The sequence below is a fragment of the Momordica charantia genome (assembly GCF_013281855.1).
Source record: "Momordica charantia cultivar OHB3-1 chromosome 4 unlocalized genomic scaffold, Mcharantia_2.0 BLBB01000004.1, whole genome shotgun sequence".
Classification (NCBI taxonomy): domain Eukaryota; kingdom Viridiplantae; phylum Streptophyta; class Magnoliopsida; order Cucurbitales; family Cucurbitaceae; genus Momordica; species Momordica charantia.
In genome coordinates, this window is record NW_028275162.1 from 27216693 (window position 1) to 27222838 (window position 6146).

The following is a 6146-nucleotide window of genomic DNA, read 5'->3' on the forward strand; positions in this document are numbered from 1 at the left end:
ATAAATAGAAAATATTATTGAAAATTGGACAACTCGTTTATTTTTTATTTCTCTCGTTTAATTGTCAAAATATTTAAGAACTGTCAAGATAATATTAATCTTCACCCGTAGAAGTCAAGTATTTTTCAAAAAGAATTTGGCTCCTAATCATGGTAGGTATGCGATCTTATAATTATTTTTCGGAATGTCTTGTTTTCATCTTTGTTTGACTAATTTACTCCAAAAGTAAATCTACCTCAGCTTATAGAATCAGAAATACCTCTGCCTAGATATTTCATCGGGTAAAAAAAATTATTTTGATGGATCATCTTGAGAATGAAACAACTATTTTGAAACCCATTTCTTCTCTCAACCAAACAACAAAACCTCTCCCCAAAATCAAACACTTCAACATCAATGGCGTAAAGCATCCCCAACACATAAGGAAAAATAAAAAGCAAAGAAAATTGTGTAACTTTAAATGGGTTGAGAGATATTTGTGATTCTGTAACTTTGAATATCTAAAAATGGAGAGCCAAGGGAGAGGTGAGAGCTGGTTGTAGGAAGAGAGAAAAGGGGATGAAAAACGTTATATGGTTTGTGGAAAAAAAAAATAAAAAACTAAGATTTGTTTTATTAGATTTATGAGCCTTAATAAAATAATTAAAAACAAAAAACAAAAAATCAACATTTATTTACAGCACTTTCGAGCACTTTCGAGTGTGCGCTTTAGTTTGGATTAGAGAAGGGAGCGTTTCTCTACAAACCATTCGAGCTAAAATTGATTATGTCGGGATAAGGAGCACAATAATCAAATCATTTAGAAGTCAAGTTTTTTCCAAATTAAGTTGTTTATATTGTTTATTAAAAAGATGATGAAAAATAAATTTTTATCAAATTTTCAATTTGTATCATTTTTATTTTAAATTCAACTTAGGTTCTAGACTTAAATAAGTGTAACAATTTTTATTATCCGGTTCAATTTCTGGTTTCATTAGTTAAGTAATGCAAAAAACTTCTCAATTTCTCTCACAAGTTTCAAAAGGAAAAAAAGTCAAACATCAAATTTTTCTAAATTCTCTTACTTTTGTACTAAACATGTGTTTTTTAATTTATTGGATGTAAATTCGAATTTTTTTTCCTTCTTTTAACTATTCTTCCAACCAAAACTTACCAAAAAAAAATAAAAATGGTAACACTTTGTAAGTTTGTGGTAATATTTATCGAAGTTTAAAATTAAATTTGATTGATAATATAAATATAGCTCAATTTCTCGTTTGTACTAAAAAATAAAATAAAATTTGACCAAATTGAAAGTTTAGGTTACAAATTGATATATCTCATGGAGACAAACTGATTTTTTTCTTAAAAAAAGTTAATTTTATTTATTTATTTTATTAATTTAATTTGTATAAATATATATATAGACACACATTAATTATCAAAAGTATATATATTTCCCCTCTAATTATCAAATATATATATATATTACATATATAACTCGATTTCCCTCTAATTTTCCTTTTTTTACTGTCTCGCAACTCTTTCCTTGTCTAGATCTCTCTCCCTCCTTTAATTTATCTTTCTCCTTCAATCTCTCTCTTGCCTACCTCATTTTGATCCAATTATTCATCCATGTCGGTGGAGTTTGAAGATGTTATTATATGTTTTAGTACAACAAACAAAGGTAAAATATATAGAAATTTAAAATTTTGACTTCATCAAAATAAGTTGATGTTATTTTCACGATGATGTGAAATTTCAAGGTTCTTTTTTCCTTTTTCTTTTAGTATAGAAAATGTAGGATATGAATATTTGAATCTCTCCGACCTAAACAAAAGTAGATATTATTTATTGCTTTACTATATTAAGATTGACATGAAGTTTTAAGATGTTTGCAAAAGACATAATTCAAATAAATGGGAGAATATTGATGGAATTTAAATTAACAACTAGCTACTAATATTTACATTTAATCTAATTTAAATAAATAGTGGTCGAATTTTAAAAGATAATATTAATCTAAACTGAATTGATTTTTTACCTATTTATAATTTAAAGATAAATGTGGTGACTTGACTTTTATTTCTATTTTCATAAATTTAAAGATAAATTGCTACAAATGTGTTATTCTAAATTTATTTTAATATCAAATTATTATCTAGTTAACAAATTTAAATTTTTGGTGACATTGACAAGAAAATTTTAATTTTAACTAGAAGACAAGCGTTCTTTTTTATTATTACCTGCTAAGTTTTATACTTTTATCTTCATTTCTGTGTCTCTGCGTGGGTTATATAAAATGCGTCCGAGGACAGAAAGTGAAATAAGAATGAAAACTCTGCCACGTGGAAGAAGTTCACTGGTTAATGATCTTTTTTTGTGCAAATAAACAACCGAGACTAGCAGTACACGAAAGTGACGTTGGCTCACTTATACTAACAGAAATTGCATTCCAGTCCTCTTTCTTTACCTTTATTACAAAACTAACCTCAAACATGTTTTCTTTTTTCATTTCTGGTGCTGGTGCTATATTGCACTTATTTCACAAAAATCGTGGTTTCTATAACTATTTTTCTTTCGGTTTTTAAATTTAAAGATACTCTCTCTATATATATTTTTTAACTTTTTATTTGCTTTTATCATATTATCTATTTAATAATATATATGTGGTGTTTGTTTATGAACAACTAGTTAAAAACAAATAAAATACATTAAAATAATATGATGTTTGTGTCTACATCTTTTATTCCTAAACTTTCTAAAACTTTGTATTAAAAAATCATTCTAGTAATTACTATCAAAATTTGTAATAAATCTTACAAAGACTTAGCCAAAACGAGTATAGATGAACGGTAATTGGCATATACCTTCAACCATGAGGTTGTGAGTTTGATCCCTTATCCTCATATGTTGTACGAAAAAAAATTATAAAGATATGTAATTTATGTTGATAAGCTTTAAGTTGAGTCATGGACTCTCCTTAAATAATTAAATCATAAATTAACAACAATAACTAAACATAGACTTTTATGCCGTGTAAACATAAATAATTGTTTATATAATACTTCTCTAACAGGTGACATTTTTAGATTAATAAAAACATGTCCCAACGTTAAAATGTACATATATTTACATTTTCCAAACTTAAAATAAAAAAAGTGGAATCTGTTTGGGTGCTACAAACTTTTTTTTTACGTTTATTACATTCCCATGTGTTATTATACATGGAATATTTACTTGGTCTACTTGCTTTAAATATCAATAGGAGCTTATTGATTTTGTTTTATACTTTTTACTTGCATTCTCTCTCTTTCAACGCCCACCCAAAAAAAAAATTCAACTTCATGTTCGCTTTATAATTTTTCTATGGACGGATAAAAAGTTTAAATGTTAACCAACAAAGACTAAATCATTCTTTTTTTTCTTATCTTTTGATAATAAATAAATGTTTGAATTAAGTTTAAATTGACTTAAATTATTCTGATTGTATTATTAAAAAAATGAAATCCATGTGTTTTAGTAATTAAAGTTTAAAATATTTGAACTTTTATATTCACATAGCATACAAATTTGTATAACATTTCATATAATTGATTCATAATTCTAACTACAAAATTCAATTGATAGACGTTTCATTCAAATTTCAAATTTCCACTCTCTTTTTTTTTGTTCATTTTTATTTTTTTAGGGCAGAGGATGATGTGCCGTTAAAGTGACCATATTGCCAGTCACCTTCGCCTGCATGCCATAACTGGCATGTTGTTTCTTTCTTTTTCTTATTTCTCTTTTACGTTTTAAATTCATTTTTGTATTTAAAATTTTTAGGTTTATTTTATTTTCAATATTCTAAAACTTCTGCTTCCTTCTTTTGACCAAATAGTAAGATTCCAACATGAATATACTTCAACTATTAAGACATCTATCTACGATCAAAAAGTCATGAGTTTGAATCACATTTGCATGATTTTGTAATATGTATTTAATGCATATTGAAGTAAGTAGACTCAATTTTGACCTGCAAAATAATTAAGAAAGATAAAAAAATGTTACTTTTTGAACATTACAAAATTAAAATAGATATTTAAATGTTTGAATATCATAATAGAATTTATGTTAAAATATTATTTTGGTCCATGCATTTTTTGTTTTAGTTTATTTTGGTTTTTATATTTTCAAAATGTTAATTTTAGTCTATGTACGTCATTTTAGTACATGTAATTTTGAAACGTCTATTTTGGTTTATGTATTTTTAAGAAGTGATCCATTTTTGTCTTTTCATTTTCGTTTTTATCTCATTTTCTTTCTATCATAGTTTTACCACGATGTTTCACTTAGTAAATTTATTTAAATATAATCATAAATTTGTATTAAATGATTTTTATTTATGTTAAAACCTAGAAAACCTAGGATTAAATTGGTTAATTTTTAATAATACAGAGATCCAACGAAACGTTTTGAAAGTACGATAAAGTAAAATGAATAATAGTCGAAAATGAAAATTTTGAAAGTACATAGACCGAAATCAATCAAAGTCAAAAATACCAAAGCTAAAATAGTATTTAATTCAACCTAAAATTTAGAAGTTTTTTTTTTCTTTTTTAATATTTTGATTTCTCACTAAACTTTGATACGGCGGTAATGTCTCTCTTCTCTTATCATAATAAATCATAAATGAAGAGTACCAATGGGGTCAAGGACCAACCTTTCATGAAGCTGCTCAGTTTTGGCAGAAGATTTTCTCTTTTTTTTGTCCACAATATTTTTTTTAATCAATAAATATAATATTAGATAAGGTTAAAATATTATTTTGATGCGAGTACTTTAAAGTAATTTAATTTTAGTACATGTATTTTTTATTGTTCAAATTTGATCATATATCTTTTCAATAAATCTTTAAAAAGATTCTCATTGTTAATTTGATGTTACTTTTGATTTGATCGGGCAACTAAACACTATTCAAGAACGAGAACCATGTTTCAAATTTTAAAGAGAGAACTATAAGGATTATATATTTGTATATTTGTAAAAATCAACTTTAAATTGACTACGAGGGTAGTTATTCAAGGACAAAATTTAGACATTTAAAAGTAAGAGAATTAAAATAGGATGATTCTCAAATGTTGGTTTGGTAATCTTCTTGTTTCTCGATTGTCATTTCCTATTTATTGTTTTCCGTTTCCTATTTTTCAATCTTAAAATGAGAGACTGAAGTGCCATGGGTAGTTGTTTATTATTTATTGTTTTTTAGGTTTGATAACCCTTTCTTATTTCTTTTTCTCTAAAATTTTAGATTTAGAAGAAAAATAAAATAAAATAAGTTGTATATGAAATTTAATTTTCAAATTATATTTTATGTTATATTCACTTATTTTTATTATCTATTTAAAAAGTAAAAATAATAAAATAATGCTCTTATTTATGCATTTTACAACTATTTATGTTTCTTGTTTCTCATTTTTTAGAACACATCAAAATTGTATAGACATTTTAGAAACAATCAAAAACAAGTTTTTTAGGAACAACCAAAAACAAGTTTCGTTCGGCCCGTTTGGTAGCGTTTAGTATTTTAGAACTAATTATGTTTATTGTTTTTCTAACATTCTCAAAATTGTATTGAAATTTTTGAAACCAACCAAACAAGTTTCTTTTTTTGTTCCCATTTATAATTTGTTCAAAAACATAAATAAAAATATTGTTTTATGATACTCTTGAATTAATAGAAGTTTGAGTCATGCAATTCATTTTTCTTTATTAAAAATGAGGATACAGAAACAAGATACAGAAACATTACCAAACAAACTCTTATTTATTGTTTTCGTTTCCAATTTGTTCCACAACATAAATAAAAATATTATTCTATCATTCTTGAATCTACGGGTGCTAAGGCCATGAAATTCTATTTTTTATTATTAAAAATAAGGATACATAAACAAAAATAAAAACGTTAGCAAACTAGTCCTTTATATTTTTCAAAAAATAAAAACAATACATAAAAAACGAAAACGTGATCTGAGGGGCCTCAAATATCTACCATAGCTGTGCCTAAGCCTAACTATATATCCTATTCAATATATACTCATGTCTGAAAATGAAAATTGTATATAATCATATAAAAGATATAACGTGGAGTATTAATTAGAGCCATAGTTGGAATCGATTTAAAT